The sequence below is a fragment of the Furipterus horrens genome, unplaced genomic scaffold (assembly GCF_987537825.1).
Source record: "Furipterus horrens unplaced genomic scaffold, mFurHor1.1.pri manual_scaffold_6, whole genome shotgun sequence".
NCBI lineage: Eukaryota > Metazoa > Chordata > Mammalia > Chiroptera > Furipteridae > Furipterus > Furipterus horrens.
In genome coordinates this window covers 186,819,667-186,837,443 of record NW_028327176.1, presented here as the reverse complement: position 1 = coordinate 186,837,443, position 17,777 = coordinate 186,819,667, and the positions used below count along the sequence as shown (strand labels likewise).

General features: G+C 43.0%; 1 protein-coding gene and 1 pseudogene across 9 annotated transcripts in view; both read right to left on the bottom strand.

Annotated features, from left to right (window-relative positions):
- The window catches only part of ARID1B (AT-rich interaction domain 1B), a 403,225-nt gene that overhangs the window by 259,643 nt on the left and 125,805 nt on the right, over positions 1-17,777 (bottom strand). The gene's annotated exons all lie outside the window — the stretch shown is intronic.
- On the bottom strand, positions 15,551-15,697 carry LOC150008002 (U1 spliceosomal RNA; annotated as a pseudogene).

Below are 17,777 nucleotides of genomic sequence, written 5' to 3'. Positions count from 1 at the left end.
GAGGGAGGTTTGCTAGACAGTAACAACAACAACAACAAAAAGAACCCCAAGAATCTAGACAAACAGCCAGCAGTGGTGGGGGAGGTTCAGTCCAGAAGCTAGCAAACACTGGTTGTCTTTATAGTCCTGCAGAGAGCTTCAGGTCTAAAACAAAAAGTGACAGGAGCCACGTGGCTTCTGGATCTAGAACCGTAATGTTTCGTGTTATTTAAGAAAGGTTTTTCCAATCATTGCATTAAGTACAGGTGTGCTAGGAAGACAATGAAGCAAGACAATGAAGATTATTACTACTGTTATCATAATCCAGAGTGAGGTGGTGAGGTTCTGAGTAGTCTTGTAACATCCTGCGAGGTCTAGATCAGAATAATTTCTTGCTCCTTTCCTCTCCCTGCTTTGGAAACTCCTCTCATCAATTTTAACTATTAACAGGGAACAGAAATGGTCCTGGCGTGTAAGATGTACCAGGAGGAGGAGGGGTGGGTCACCTCCACAGAGAAAACGCCTCGTGGTCGCACAGGGCTGCCACAGTCATGTGAAATCATCACTCTATTCAGGAAACTTGGCCTGCTATTGACCTCTCCATTTTTAGTCTGTAGATAAATAGGTTTAAAAGATCCTTTCCACAGGAAAGCAATGTAAACCTATAAAATGCCCACTTCAAGAATGGCACGGTCACCCCCTTGCTACCTCGGAAACGCCCTCCTGGAGATATTGACGAGGACAGCGGGCTTCGGCAGGCAGTGCGCGCGTCCCTCTATAAAATAACCCCGTGCGACAGGCCCCACTTCCATCTTGCTTTTTACCAGAAGAAGCAAAACCTCCAGAAATGTGCGCAGCTAGTGCCTGAGCACTGCAGCAGAACCTCAACGTGATGGACTCATCTTCACTTCCAGCCTAACTGTGCTTCCGAGACACTGGAAGCTTCAAGCCCTATTAGATAATAAGGATTTAAAGCAATTTTAACTTTTTAAGCCATTATCCTAGGCTTCTATATATCCTCCTAAATTCCCCTTTCAAAAATTATGTAAATTACGTATCTTTATTATTTTATATGTGGGATACTTCCAAAACATTCAACTACAACATTACGAAAAGAAACAATAAAATAGAAGACTCCCACAAACTTGAGAACGAGGCCACTCTCCCTAGCACTCATTATTATCAAATAGTTCTTTCAAGTCCACAGGCTGATGGAAGGCAAGACGAAGAGGCCCAGCCGCCTTCCCAGACTATGTTTGCGCAAGGTTCCTCTGCCGCTTCCTCTTTCTGTCCCTGCCCTGCAAGCTGGTGTCCCTCAGGTCTCTCCCCCAAGGACTGGCCCCAGACTGACCCCCAGAGGGTATGACTCCTGGGTCTACTACAAGGCCCATGTTTTTTAACCACATTTGGAACATTTCCACCTGCAGGAGGAGTCCCATGCACTCATCATGTCAAGAAATGACTCTCCTAGCTGTCCTCCTTAAACCTGATGATCTCTTTCATCACCCACACCCATCAGCAAACCCCAAATCACTGTCAAGTCCGTCCCCTTCCTCTTTCTGACTGCCAGCTCCGTCACTGGGGCCGCTCTACACCACGTCCTCCTGCCCACATGCCAGCAGAACAGACAGGCAAAAATGCAAACAGCGCGGTGCGCTGCTGGGACAGACCGCCTCCTCGGGGCTCCAGAATGAAGCCCAGTCGTTGGGCAGGTACAGAGGCGCTCATCAGCGTTCTCCAGCTGCCACTCCAGCTTCACCTCGGCCTTCCCCGGGGCCCACTGCGAGTCCTCGGATTCTCCCATTTGACTGCTCAGGGGCTCCCCTGGGGCCACATGTCTACATGAGCGGAGCTCCAGTTCCAAGCGGACGTGCTTCCTTCTGCATCTACAAAGCATCTGGCTGTCCTCACGATCCTACTAGGACTGAACTCCACCATCACACAAAACAGCTACTTCATACCAAGTTCAGATCAATCCCTCTGAAGGAACTGACCATGCTGTACTTTAACTGTTTATTTTTGTATCTCCTGAACAAGATTCTCGCTTCCTCTGGGGTTCCTGGTGCCCACAGGCAACGTCTCGGACTTACACCCAGAATTAGACACGGCAATACAAAATAATGTTCGGGGACAGACACATCAAACTGAACAAAACTTGGGCCTGTGTCCAAGATTATTTATTATGTTAACAGCTACACTGCCTGGTAGTAATGTGCTAGAAAACACATTTAGCTGTTTCTTACTGACAGTCTGGAGGCAAAAGCTGACTGCAAAAGAATGTAGTAAAAAATATACTGGAAATTAACAAAGAGAAGACTTCGGCAAGCATCAGTGGTGACATCAAAAGAGAGAAAGATCAAGACAGTCTATACCCCCTCATAAACCAGCAATGAACCACTCTTGGCAAAAACAATTGATAATAAGTTTGATAAAGCCTGTATGTCTAACTACAAATTTGTAGGAAATGAAAGGGACTGAGGAATCGATCAGCAAATCCCAAACTCTGGGGATCTGTACTAGACCGGTCACCTGGTTTCTTTGACAAATAAGTTGCAATAGAAAGAAAAGGATAGAGAAAGAGAGGGAGAGATGGGAAATCCTAGCAATGAAAAGGCTAAACCAACTGTAGGATGGGACTATTTTTTGGATTCTTAGTCAAACTACCCCACAGTGTAAATTAAGCAAAAACGTACTCCACTTGAGATAACTGGAAATTTGAACATTGGATAACTGTCTGAAAACATTATATTTTAAATGGGATACCTGTATTATTTTCTTTTTATCTTTTAGAGAGATACAAAAAATATCTACAGATCAAATGATACACTGTCTGGGATCTACTTCAAAACGTACTGAGGGTGGGAGCTGGAGGAGCGAGGCAATGGGGAGGCAGGTGCGGCACACTGACCACAGGACCCCTGAAGGCCCGGTGATGGCTGCGTGGGACCCCGTCTGCTTCTGTTCCGATGAAGGGACTTCCTGCAGAAGCAGGGCTGGGCTGCGGAGCCGGCTCCAGCTGCCCCTGAAAGGCTACAAGAACTTCAATACTGTACTGGCCCTCCGTCTCCTCTCTCCCAAGAAATCCCACTAAGCACAGATCATTTCATCCTTCAGTGTCTTATTCTCCCTCCCATTTTAACATGTTTGCTGTCCTATTTAATCCTAACATTTATCGGTCTTAAAAAAAAAAATCCCTCCATAACCCTAACTAAATTAACCTTGCCAGTTTCATTTTCCCTAGACCCCCAAGGTAAAGCCTGCCCTTAATGTTGACTCAGGGATCCTTTCTCAACCTCAACTCCCGGTCAAGCTGCTGTGATTCACAGCACCAGGGGTCATCCGTGCCTAAATCTGACACCCTTGCCCCTCCTTATCTCTGTCCAGCCTCTTCAAGGCCCAGTTTCCTATTTCACTGACGCCAAGAAGCCTTTTCCAGACAAAGATCTCTCCAAAGACCATGAACCTTTAAGTCAAACAAACACAAGCTCTAATTCCAACTTCAAGACTACTCACTAGCTGTGTGACCCTGAACAAATTTTTCTAAGTTCCCTTTCCAACTCCAGAAACCACACCGGAATGAGCTGAGCGAGGGAGGCCCAGGGCACAATCCGCTGTCCTTCACTCCTCGTAAGTGTGCACCTCAGGCGCTCGGTGCTCCAAGCGCAGGGTTTTATATACAGCATGATTAATCTCTGTTTAGGATAACGGTAAAACACTTCAATTCTTCTAAGTCCGTATCAACGCTTTCCCCTGTACAGTGATCCCTCACTTACCCCGGGTGTTCCATTCTAGACCCCCCGCAATAGGTGAGAATGCGCGAAGTAGGAACCTTACATTTATTTTAGTATTTATATCTATTTTAAGGCTTAATAAACCCTTCCCACACACTTATAAACTGTTCCCAGTCCCTTATTAACCTTTCCCACTCCCTTATTAACATTTTCCACACCTTTATAAACACTACTTATATTCTTAAACACATTCTACACCCTTAAACCTACGTAACTTTAACATACATATACAGTACCGCAAAATCCCGCGATACAGCGAAAAATCCACAACAAATAATTAAATATAATATTTTTAAAAACCCTGTGATACAGTGAGGCCATGATAAGTGAACCACGATATAGAGAGGGACTACTGTATTCCTTTACACCCTTGCTCCCAAAATATTATCTATTATTTTAAAAATCACATAACCAAGGCTCAAATGGTTTTTTACTGCTACTGATTCTGTTGGCAGCCGTTGTTGTTGGCAGCCGTCCGTCTCGAGAGACGATGGTGTAGCTTCTCAAGAGTCTATCTGCACCGCCGAGAATGGCTGTGCAGTCCGACTTGGGAGTGACACGGTATCTGTCTCCTCCCGTGTTGAATCAACGCTGGAGTGTCCTCTCCAGTGAAGCTGAAGCTACAGAGCCTGGGCAGGGTGATATGGAGGGTCTGCTGTTGCCCATGCAGCAGACCCCCCCTCTCTTCGCAGCTGAAGGGTCCAAGGGAAAGACGGAGTCAATACAGCTTGGCTTCAGGTGCACCGCAGGAGTTGCCGGTGTTGACTACAACGTCAAACCGCCTTAGGGACTCCGGCTCCGGATTTTCTGTCGGGGTTTACTCCCTTAGCCTTTCCCCTGAAGAGGTATGCCGCAAGGCAGCGGAGGTTTTTTGGAGTCAGAGTTTTCCTTCTCTGATGTGCCCTGACTGGAAGATCGAACCAGCGACACTTAGCTCGCAGGCCGACGCTCCTACTGACTCTAAGCTTATATTAAAGCTATATTCCCTCTAATATATCATATATACTGCTGACTTCAAAGGCTAAATTTATAATGTTATTTTCTATCAATTCAAAGAAATAATTATTTCCAGATTTTTAAAAGCACAAGCTACTCTGTGCCATTTCCTATTGATGATCCCCATAAATATTGATAGCAGAGTCCTCGTTCTAGCTGTAGCTTGCCATCAGCAAGAATGTCACTACGGCGCAGGACTGCCCAGGATCCATGAGGCCACAGCAGCCCTTCTGCCTGCAGTGGAGATAGAGCCTGAGAGGACTGAGGACTAGAGAGGCCAACCCCAGCAGCTGTCGCTCCTACGCTCATCAAGGTAGGGTCCCCAGGCCACTACTATGGCATTCAAGACTTAAGAAAAGCTTTTTCTTTTGTTTTCTTCCACTTGTCACAGGAACTTCTTCCTAAACTATTGGGGGGCCCCAGAGTGAGAAAGGAAGCCACGTGGTTGCCTAAAATCACGTTTCCTAAAATATCCAAGAGAAATATTAAGATACTCAAGAACTAAGGACCAAAATAATTACAATTTTAATTGACTAATTTATTTTAATAAATTCAGACCTACAAGAGCCACAGTACATGTTCACCTATGTTTTCTGTCACACACACAGGCAGAAAAAAAGAATCCCAGCTCTATAACTTATTACCTAAAGAATTACTTTCCTCGTCCAGAAAACCAAGATACAGGGACTTACCTCCAAATATTACATTAATGATTAAAGGAGACTACCTGTAAGACTAGCATTGTGCCTGGCACATTTAACTGTTTGATAAATATGACTCATTGTTACTTATAAACTTAAAACCACACTTAAGAATGAGACTCAAAATTCTCATTGGACCACTGGGATTTCATCTTGTGGCGATGATGGTGATGATGGTGAGGATGATGATGATGATGATGATACTAGCAGCTGACAATTATATAGCATTTACCGTTTGACAGGCACTTTTCTAAGTGTTCTATTCTTTGAATAAAGTATTTTTGTCTAGACATCAACCCTAAGGAATAAGTACTAATTTACTGATGAGGACACTGAGGCACAGAGGCTGAGTAACCTGCCCAAGGTCACTCACTTGGCAAGTGGCGGAGCTGGGAGGGGAACCCAAGGATGCCTTCTCCGGAGTCTATGCATTTAACTACCTTCCCACCCTGCCTCCCACTGGACAAGAACTCACTTGGACTCAGCCCCATAGTCAACCTGAGGCCGCGGTCAAGGGATCAAATTTTTAGTGAACCTCCCAGATTTGTTTTAAAGTTTGAGAACTGTTGATTAAAGACAGCGTAGTATTTTCACTGAAGTTGGATAATTAAGAGATGGCTACCATGGAGGGTTTTTAGGTATTATGCCATTAAGTGGTGTCTAGTGTAAAATTTTGTTATCATTAACAAGGTCTAGTTTACCAGGCGTGTATGGTTGTAAAATAGGTAGACATCGCTCTAACCACCTCTTACCTATCTCCTCCTGAGGCCAGGAATAGCCCTACTTGTCTTACTATGGTTGCAGCAGCAGCTCAGAGGGGTCCCCGACCCCCCTGAAATGAAGTGACACTGGCACCTCACACCCTCTCAGGGCTGATCTTCCTGCCAAAGCGCACACCCCCCACTCCTGGGCCAGCAGATGACCAACTGAGCTACGAGAGCCAATGACTCGGATTCTGGGACTGGAACTCACATTAAGGGCCTGAATTCTTAACCTGGAGTGACAGGGATTCGAAAACTCCTGATATCAAAGCAAATTTTGTATACTACATATATTTTACTAGAAGATAAGTTCTAGCCTTTACCAAATTCTCAAGAACTGACAGGGATAATATCAAATTTGGGATTCACGAGAATTGAGAATATCATCATTTCACAGAGATTTAAAAACCAGATTAGTACAAATAACATTATAATCATGAAATAACTGAAATAAAACATTATTACTAAAGAATTTCCAAATACAGTTAGTGTCCAAATAATGTATGCAATAAAAGTCAGGCTGCCTAAGCAATTCTAGTCTAAACAGTTATCTAAACAGGACACCTTGCATTCCTATACACACGCCGTAATTAAAGGACCGACACGAGGGACAGAGTGGCATGACAGCAAGCCGCTGAAACAGAACTCAGGAAACCCATACGCTGTATAAACAGGTAGAGCTTGGTTTTGCCAATGAGAGTCAAGTAAGATGCCAGAAAGGTCCTACCTCAAGCCCATCTTGCCAACTGAGCCCTGAAGCTGTACAGGGAATCACTTTTAAGAAGTGCTCTGACTTCCCCATGAAATAAATGCCTCTGGAGTGAAAACCAAAGAAACAAAGGAAAAACAGAAAGAAGGCTAGGTTAAAAAAACGGCCGAAGACAGGCAGCTAGAGAAGACTTTGCTGCTGTTCCGCACGGGACCGGCAATGCTCTCAAGAAGCAAAAAGGATCTGCGGAATTTTTCCTTTTTACCATGAGCACATGTTACTTTAATAACATTCAAAAAGATGTTAAAATGGATCAGCCAATCTATGAAATTAATTCTAAGATTCTCCATTCCAGTTTTCATATTCAGAGTAGACTATGAGGGAAAAATACATACTTAAAAGAAATTAGCATCCAATTACTATCATCTTTACTAATCTTCATTGAGGTAGACAGGCTACAGATACTCTTTCTCTAAAACAAATGACAAAAAAACGGAAATTTTCTGAGGTTCCCTTATAGTTCAAAAATAAATATTCCAGTTAAGTGTTGCTATGACTATAGGAAATATTTTACCTTTAGAATCAATTAAATTTCTATTTTAGGAAAAAGAAGAAAAGCAAGACTCCAGAAATTTGCGGGTTGCCATCAATTACATCAAAATTAAAGAAAATTTACGTATTAAAATAGAATTTATTCCTTTGGCCATTTATTATTATAATAAACTCCTCAAACTTTCCAAGGACATTCTGAGGAAAATCCTGCTTTTCTGGAAGGAAAGCAAAGCTTGAGAACCACTGCTCTTAAGCAAGGCTGATGTTCCAAAGAGTTCGGAAAAAGTGGTGGCGTAGTGGAGGCCAGGGTCCGGGGTCCCCTGCTGGCAGGACAGCAACCCTTCCGATGCAGAGCCCGCGGGTCCCAGGAGAGAGAGGGAGTGCACTGGGCACCCTGGGCCAGAGACCAGCAGACAACTCGGAGCTACCGGGAGACTCACACCGTGGTTCTCTGAGGGCAGTCCCTGGGTCAGCGGCAGTATCGGCATTACCTGGGAACGTGTTAGAAATGAAATTATCGGGCCGTACTCCAAACGACAGAATCAGAAACTCCAGAAGTAGGGTTCAACAATCTGCATCTTAACAAGCCTTCCAGGTGATTATAATAGACACTAAGGTTTGAAAACCCATTAACAACTGGGAAGGCCCACACCAGTGGCCTGGACGCTTGAGCAATAACCTATCTCTGGAGCAAAATGCATCTCCATTGCAAACACTAATAAAGAAGGCCACCAACCCTCTAGATTAAAAGAGAGTTGGGACCAAACCCAGGTCCCCCCAAAAATCAGGCATAAATTGCTGTATGACCTCTCAAGGTTATCAGTCATAAAGGAGGTAATATCAAGGGGCCACGCTAGAGGAGGAAAATGGAAAGCATTTGTTGGTACTCTGCACTCCTATGTCTCTCAAACTCTGAAACACATCAAATTGCCCGCAGAGTTGAATGCGGATTTTCAGGTTTCCCCAAAAAGAACAGTTTTGGAGTAAGAACTTACTTGAGCTAGCACTCCCGACAACCCTGAGGCAGACAATCGCCCCCTTTTTTTTTTAGACCCCACAGTCCCCTTAGCGGCAGGCCCCGCCTGACCCTCCTTCATCTCTACCTGTCTTTCACCTCCAAAGGCTAACGCGAAGAGACAGAAATCCATTCCTCCCCCCAAAAGCCCAGCCCTGTGCAGAAAATCAGTCAGTGAACTAGGGGGCTGCGTCTGTCCTTCTTCCAGAAGAACAAGGTAGCTGTTGCCCACACAAGCAAACTCTAAAAGTAACCCCATTTCAAACATCTCAGACAATCTCCTGGAATACAATATACATAGAGCATGTTACTCCAAGAATTTTTAAAAACAAAGAAATTGGTGAAGGAAGAACTTTTAAAAAAAATCCTCACCCCAGGACATGTTTATTGATTTTAGAAAGAAGGGAAGGGAGGGAGGCAGGGGGGGAGAGAAACACCCATCGGTTGCCTCTCACACAGGCATGTGCCCTGGCTGGGAATGGAACCCACGACTTTTTGGTTTATGGGAAGATGCCCCAATCAACAGAGCCGCACTGGCCACAGCTAAAGGAAGAACTTTCATGTTATATATAATTAAGAAAGTGAAATGAGCAACTAAATACAAATGAAGACAGCAGAGAGGAGCAAAACAAAATGGGGAGGGGGACTCCCCCACATTCCTTGTGTCAGAATTTAAATGCCAAGGAGAAAGGACTGTACGGATACATATGATACTTTTAATTGCACATCGTAGTCTAGCCTCAACTTGAGTGGGGGCATCAGAGAAGAGAGCAAGGAGACTGTCACTGAGAGAACCACACTCAGATTTGAACAAGAGCCCCGCACGCTATCTCTGCCCACTAAGGAAGGGGCTTCCTCCTCCGCCAGCTGAGTCTGGACAACCAGGATGAAGAGCTAGAGAACATGTCCCAAGAGCACCCAAGCGGCAGGACCCGTGGCTCCGTTCCATAGCTCCATCTCCATGAGAGACAGGGAAGGGGATGGAGGAGAGGGGAAAAGACGGAGGGAGAGGGAAAAGGCCAAAAGCTCACATTCTATCCCAGCTGGGTTAACACAGAGAAGGGCGTAAAGCTTAACTAATTCTTATAGAGTGACTACTGCTCTTAATATGTTTGAAGTGTTTTTCAGCTTTTAGTAAGATATATCTTACACAATGACAGGTGTTCCTCTTCTATCACCACAGCAGAGGCTGATGGACAGCTGACCTGACCCTCTGCCCAGTTCTGAGCATGGGGACGCCAGGCCCGCCTGTGGCTTCCAGACGGCTCTGCTTGGGAGAACCTTCCCTCACCTTTCGTAAGTTAGGCATTAAAAATGTTGTTAGTGCTATGGAATGCCTCACTTTTTGGTTTTGTTTTCCTTTGATTCTGGTACTTGAAAAAAATTTTTTTTAAATATTTTAAACATAAAAAGGAATAGCATTATCAAATTATAATCCAATGCAGTTAGATTCCCAATTATAGAAGATAAAAACAATAACTATTGAAAGTTTTCGATGAAAGAGCCCAAAATGCTGTATTACTCAAAGAAATCTCTCTATCAAATTTGAGGATTTTTCACTTGCTTTTCTCCACTTCTGTACAATAAAGCTAAGGCCCAGGCAGACAGAGCTGCAACTGACTGCAGGGTCACCCTGATTTCTACAGCAATTAGAAACACCCCCAAAACATTCATTCATGTCGAATGACAGTCTAACATTCTCAAGATGTTTTTCTTCAGTCTTCAGTAGTTTCCTCTATTTACTTAAGAAGCTTTCAGGAATAACCAGAAGCGCGCGCGCGTGCGCGCGCGCGCGCACACACACACACACACACACACACACACACACACACACACACACGACCACTCTGTGTGAACGGAAACTGTTAAGGCAGCAGATTATATCTATATTCACAATTAGTGCTGCACTTTTACTATCCTGCTCCCAAGGGAGGGCAAACGCAGCAGAGAGAGAGAGAGAGGAAAGCCGCCACTTTCTCCTCCCTGTCCTCCTGGCCTGTACTGGGCCCTGCGGGGCCCACCATGCAGGCCGCCCCAATGCGGCAGACCCCAGCACGGCCACTGAGCCCCCAGACGGGGCTCACCACGTCAACGACCAGACGTCGGTCTGGGGGTGGGCGCTGCTCAGACCTGAAAGTGAGTTAGAAGTTCTCTCCTTGAATGCTCACAAGCTCTTTAAGCTTAAAAGGGGCGCCCCCCAGCAACGGTTCAGAGCCTAAGTCAACTGCAAACAGGGAGAGCAAGAAGGAAGGAGGAGATTCAAAAATCAGACGTGACCATGGCTTCACTGGTAATCAATCACCTTTAAAACAAAGAATAATTTTTATCAACCTACATTCCAAAAGCTTTTATTATCAAGTTAATTAATAGACTCCAGTGTGAATAATAAATGCTAAGCAATTAATGACAATGGACAGTAAATGCCCTTGTCTTTGCTCTTATAACAAATCTTATAAAACAAATGATATGAACACTTCAGTGGTTTAACACAGGCCTTCTACGGTTAATTTTCTCCAAAAACTGCAGGATAAAGAGCAGCTTATAAATTAATATCTTGTCATATAAATAATAAAAACATAGATTAGAATAATTAAGTAACAACAGCAATCAAGACATGTTTGGATCACAGCCAGTGGGCTGCATGTGACCTCTGAACTCCTTTAGTGACTTATCTGAGCGGAAGTCAGGTTGCAAGTATGTTACCCTCGTGCTTCAAATGCTACATTTCCTTCTTTCTGAATGATGCCCATTTGCCAAATACTTCCAGTTTCCTGCATCTTCCTTCAAAGCCGTATTTTAAATAAAGCCGTATTTTAGAACACAGAATTTAAACCCTTGTAACCGCCTGCTCAGATGTAGGTTTACACAGCCTTCCACTTGGCTCAGCTACTGCGTAACCCACTGTGACATGTGGCCTCCCAAGCTAGCACTGTACTACTCTCTGTTTTAAAAAGTATTCAACAATAACCTTTCATTTCATTTTCAATCATCAAGAAAAAACAACATAAGTCACCAGTTCCGAGCATAATTCATACGTTCCTTCTTAATGACCTGGACTCCATAACCAATCTGAGAGTCTAGTTCAGGATCATTCAAGATCATTCCCTCTACTTTTAATAACAAAGCACTGGTCCTACCCCAAGATCATTTCTTCTTTTCTCACAAGCAAACTTGCTCATTTTTCAAGCCCCCTCTGAGACCACTTACCAGTAGCACCCAGTCACAGCTCGAAGCCCACCCCTCCCCCACTGTACTGTCATGATCTGCGAATGCTGACCCTTCCACGGGCAGGGAGCGCCTTCAGTCTGGACTCAACGCCTCACTGATCCCTGGGTTCCCGGCATATAAGACACTCGTCCCCAAGCACAAAGAGGTTCGATAAATGGTTTACATTTTGCTTTTCCTGACCATTCTGTCTTCTGAAATTTTTCCAATAAACCTAAGGTTAAAGGAATAATAAAAAGATAAAGTTGTATCTTGAGAAGTATGCATTCATAATACCTGATATTTCTCTCAAAATCTGAGATAATTCTATCAGCTGGAAGAAAAACTATACCCTAAAAGGGAAAGTCTAAAATTCTCTTGCCACTTTACACTAGGGGTTTTTAAAAAATCTATCCTGACGTATCTTTCCTCCTTAAATAAATTGGGGCTCACTTGAATAAACTTACCTCCTACAAATCTTCTCTAAAGAGAAAAAGATCTCTCTGGCTACGAAAAGAGTGTAATTTCGGGCCATGAAAACAGAGGGATCTGTGAGGCTGCCAGCAGTCACAGTCCCGGGAGGGAGCCGAACCACAGAGGCCACTGGCAGCACAAAGGGCATTAACAGCATCTGCTTCCCACACCCGGCAACCCCGTTCAGGTGACCTGACCCTTCGAACGCCCCCCTTGGAGGCAGTGGGCGAAGGTCCTGGGGAAACATGTGCCACAAGAGGAAACAGGACCTCTTCTCCAGCATCTCATGAGAGTGGATCTGAAGCAGATCAAGAATTAAGAGGTAAAAAGACAAAAACTGTAAGTCTGTCTATAGGTTCAAGGAGGAGACAGAAAGATAATGAGAGCTTGCTAGGAGGGGCCAGTGAACCAGGAAACAAAGCTACACATAATACTTTATGACCCAAAAACGATGAAATGGAAGACAAGTAGAAGCTAAACACACACACACACACACACACACACACAGCATTAAAGATTTTCCCTACTAAACAAAATAGTTCAAATGTCCGACTGTGTACTTCTTCCTTGATAACATCAAATTCTGCTATCTATTCAATCAATGACCTCAGTACCACATTGGGCAGATTCTGTACCTAATTCAAAATTCTCAAGTCTCTTGAACATTGTTGGGGCTCAAAAACAATTATGGACAATTCTGATTAGAAATAAAATAATTCAAAATAAGAACTACTGAAAGATGAATATTAAAATGTAGATAAGTGAGCTGGTTGGGTTGGGTGGGTCACCATCCGTTAACGCTTTCTGGAGAAGAATTCGGTAAAATGCACCGTCTTTAAAATGTGCACCTGGCTATGGTACGCAGAAGCACTGAAAGACTAACTGGGGGCAGCTGGGATAGTGCAGACGGATGCCCTGACCCAAGGAGGAAGCAACAGAACTCAGAAGATGTTCTCAGATTCTGGATAGAATTTGGAGATAGGACAGGTTTGAAAGAACAAGAGTCAAAGAATACTTCATAGTTTCTTAAAATAATTTTGCCATGTACTGAATTTTCCAGAACTACCATGTAGACTTTGTTTTGTTCAACTTTGACCAAGAGTTGCTCATCATCTTAAAAAAAGATGTCACCAATGACACCCCCGCTCATGACCTAGGAGTTACTAATAATACAGTGTTTCTGTATGAGTTCCATTTTGTAACTGTCAGGTTCACAGTGATCCCACATATACGTGCAATCATCTGTTTCCCAAGTCTCCTAACATATCCACGTCTGTGCAGTTATTTAATTACATATTCAAAATTCTATTATATGCTACTTTCCTTTCTCTTTTCCATATACAGTTAGTGCTTTATCACTTATTTGAAATTTTGTGTAGGTAATCTATATTGTCTATGAATTCTGTGTAGGTAACATCTATGAATTTCATTTCGAAAGAATAAAGGAGACATTAGAAAAGCTCCTTTATAAAATGGGGATATAGTTCCTGTATGTTCAAAATTATCTATTATATTACATGCTTATACAGTTTTAAACTGTGTAAGGAATGTCAAATTAACAACTAGAAAATATTAAGAGCGTAACAGTTCCAGCAGTATAGCAGATAAGATATTCTAAATGTCTGCTCATTAAAAGATCTAAAATACTGGATAAAATGCTTTTTTAAATGGGTCACAGACAACATAAATGTGAGTAAAACCAGATACATACAGAAAGTAAATCAAGAGCATGGAGAGAAAAAGCAATAGAAGCCGACTTTCACTACAGGTTTTAACCTTCCGTGTGATGACCATGCGGGGACCCGGCAAAGCATCAGGGGTGCAGGGCCTGCCAAAAGGGAGGAAAATATGAGATAACCTCTCTCAATTATGAGTATAAAAACCCACTACACAGAGAAGAGAAACACCTGTCTTGTACTTCATACTCAAAGGTAGGAGCAATTTAAAAATGGCCTCTATGAGAATTAGCAACCACAGTTTAACCGTCAGCAGGGTTTCTGATCAAAATGAACACTTAATGGTGCGGTCTGCAAAACCTCACAAAGAAGATTCCATTTGAAGCGGTCGCAGAGGCCTTCAGCACCGAATCCACGGGTCAACCTTAACATCACTGCTGTGGGACCACAAACGTTGTGTTCATCCCGATGTGACACATCCCACCTGTGAAGGGCTCAGGCCACGGCAGCCAGGGACGATGTGCAACGGACCACCCAGACTCAGTGGTCTGCGGTCACTGGCATGTCTGACATGCAGAGATTCTGTGGTGAGGCGTCTGAACAGAGTACAGGAGGGAAGGCCTGTCTTCGTCCTGATGTCTCTGCAGCCTCAGTCGAAAGACAGCTGATGGTCACTAGAAAGGCTGGGGCTAGGGTTTAGAGGCTTCTTCCCACAGAGGGCGGGTCAGACACCCTCCTTGGAACAGCAGCTCACTAACCACTGGGGACATGATTTACAACCAACGCAACAAAAACATTCAACCATCAAGCCTTTGGCTCTAACGTGCAAGACCCAGGAAACAGAGGGGCTAAATGAACAAGCCACTTCAGAAGAACACAATCAGAACAGTCATTTCACAAGACGAATGGCCCTGTTTTTTAACATGCCGATGCCGCGAGTGCGGACGGGACAAGAAACAACGGTTCCAGGTAAAAAGAACCAAATCGATGTATCAGCCTGGAGCCAAACTCATGAGAAAGGCTTTCTAGGGATAACCAGGGATACCCAAGCACGGCTAGGCTAGTACAGGACACAAATTACAGAGGCATGTGAGCACTCATTGTACCATTTTGTTTATCAGCATATTGGGAATATTTTAATCATAAAACTTTACAAAGTAAAGCACAAAATATGTTTCCAGAGGACTAGGGCCGAGAGGCAACTGGCAAAAGCATTATACCAGTTCCTTGGAAGGGACAGAAAAGAAACCCAGGCCTCAATAAAACCATCTTCAAAAAACAAAGAGAGAAGAGAAATGAGAAAATTCTTAGAATTAAAAAACAACAAAAATAATGCATATCAAAGTTTGAGAGATTCAGCCAAAGCAGTACTTAAGAGGAAAAGTTTTAGTCTTATATTTGGCTTTATCAGACAAAAAGGTTTCAAATAAGCTAAGCATTCCCTTGATTAAAATTTTTTTAAAAAAGAAGAGCAAAACGAATATCAGTAAAACAAAAAGCAAGACATAGTCAAAGTACAAACAAAATTCAATCAAACTTTTTAAAAAGAAAAGACCTGTAACAGAGAGGACAGCAACCACAGTAGCTTTGGAAAAGCAAACTGCTGGCAAGATTCATGAAGAATAAAAGAAAGATGGAAAGAACCTGAGCTTGAAATGCCTTAACTCTGGATGCTGTAGAAAACATTTTCCCCCAGGGAGAGCGCGAACGCAGCACCCCGCTACCACAAATGATGCAGCTGGGTTTCCCACATTCGGGGACATGGGGAACATGGATATAAGTTTTGCTCCGGGAAAACCACCTGCGTGATCATAGGGTCTCCCCTGCCGGGTAACGTATGGATGTTACAGAAATTAAAGTAATGAGGCCTACGAAGAACAATGTCACCTTAAGAAACCTAAAAAGCTGGGTAAAATGAATGAAGTCCTAATATAGAGCAATATGTTTAAGCCAATAATTGACTCAAGAAGAAATTGGTAACTTGACTACACCTATATTCACACGCAAAAATACGAAGATCAAAGGTCAGAAATCAGAGCCCAGACAAAAGCTAATGTCAAGGGCTACACAGTCCTTCATGGCTTCACAGCGCTTCTACCAAACATTCAAAATACACACAATTCCGAACTGTAACATAAACCACTCCTGTAAATTCAAAAAAGGACTAGTCTCCAATTCATTTTACAAAACTCCACAATACAGATACTAAAACCTCACAAAGGTAATTACAGTTCAATCTCATTCATGAATACTACATAAAGGTCAGCAAACTGAGTTCAGTGATGTATAAATAGGTGATATATATCATGAGGTTAGATTTATCCCAAAATGCATGTTTAGTTTCTTACACACACACACACACACACACACACACACACACACACACATTTGACCCCAATAACAGATTATAAGATAAAAACAAAATGACCATCTCAAAGATAGAGACACATAAAATTCAGCATCCATTCATGATAAAAGCTCTTAGCAAACCAGAAAAAAAAAAGGGGGGGAACTTCCTTGCCTAATAGTGGGCAGCTATCAAAAAAAAAAAAAAGAAGAAAAAGAGTAAACATTATTTCATGATGAAATGCTGAAAGCCCTCTTTTAAAATCAGAGATAATAAAAGAATGAACAGTTCTTTGAAACAATGAAGTGGAGAACTGAATCTGCAGAAAGATAAAAAAGGGAAGGGGTGCTTTTTTAAAGCATTTTTTTTAAATTGAGGGAATCTAAGAAAATCTACAAAGGAGAGTGTTAATAGAATTAATAAGATCTTAAAGGGTCACTGGACCAAAGAAGCAAACGTACAAATTTCATTATATTTGTATACACCAGTAACAACGAGAAAATGTAATTTTTAAAAGCAACTTATATCAACAAAAATATAAGGTACACACATATACATGGAAGTACAACAGCGCTTTTTCGAAGAATGTTATGAGAGGTAAGTCATTCAGGAAGAGGAGGAATGGTGACACGGAACGCGGGCAGAAAGGACCCTAGCCACAAACACCTGCCCGCGGACACGTCCCCACAGCACAGAGCCAGCACTGAAGCACGTTTGGACGCGGTCACTTTCTGACAACAAAACGACTCAACATCCACCTCTCCTGTCTTTTTCTCTGCGTGGCTGGTGCTTCCTTCCCAATGACAACCTGTCCCTGCATCAGTCCTCCTGCCTCGATGATAAAAATTAATCACCACAGGCCCCCAGCATTTGAAGATCAGCCATCGAGGACAGAGCCCCCACTTCCTAAATCCCTCTCGGAATCGCAGAGCAGACCACACGTCTCCAGGAGACTCCCGAGGCTCCTCCGAATAAACTCAACTTGTTTTAACACAAGTGTGTTGTCTGTGGTCAGAGGGCAGAAACTGCTCATATGTGGTACTTCTTTTTGTTTCCCTGTTTTTCTTTTATAAGCATCATCTGTTTCACAGAAAAGGATAGAATAAAAAAGACCCCATTATAGTAACAACAAAAAAGACGAAATTCTTAGGAAAAAACATGGTAAAAAATAGAAAGTTTATATGAAAAAAATAAGCAAACACGAACAGCCAAGGAAATTCTGAAAAAGAAAACTGATGAAGATATTCTAACCCTACCAAACACTAAAAAATAATGAAAGCCATATAGTACTGGTGCACTAGAAGGGCCAGTGAAAAAGAACTGAGCCCTGGCTGGTGTGGCTCAGTGGATTGAGTGCCTGGCCTGTGAACAGAAAGGTTTCCAGTTCGATTCCCAGTCAGAGCACAAGTCCAGGTTGCAGGCCGGGTCCCTGGTTGGGGCATGCGAGAGGCAACCGCAAAATGATGTTTCTCTCCCTCTCTTCCCCTCTCTCTAAAGATAAATAAAATCTTAAAAAAATAAAATTAAAAAAAAAAAAAAAATCACAGAGTAACTCCTCACACTGTACCTAAG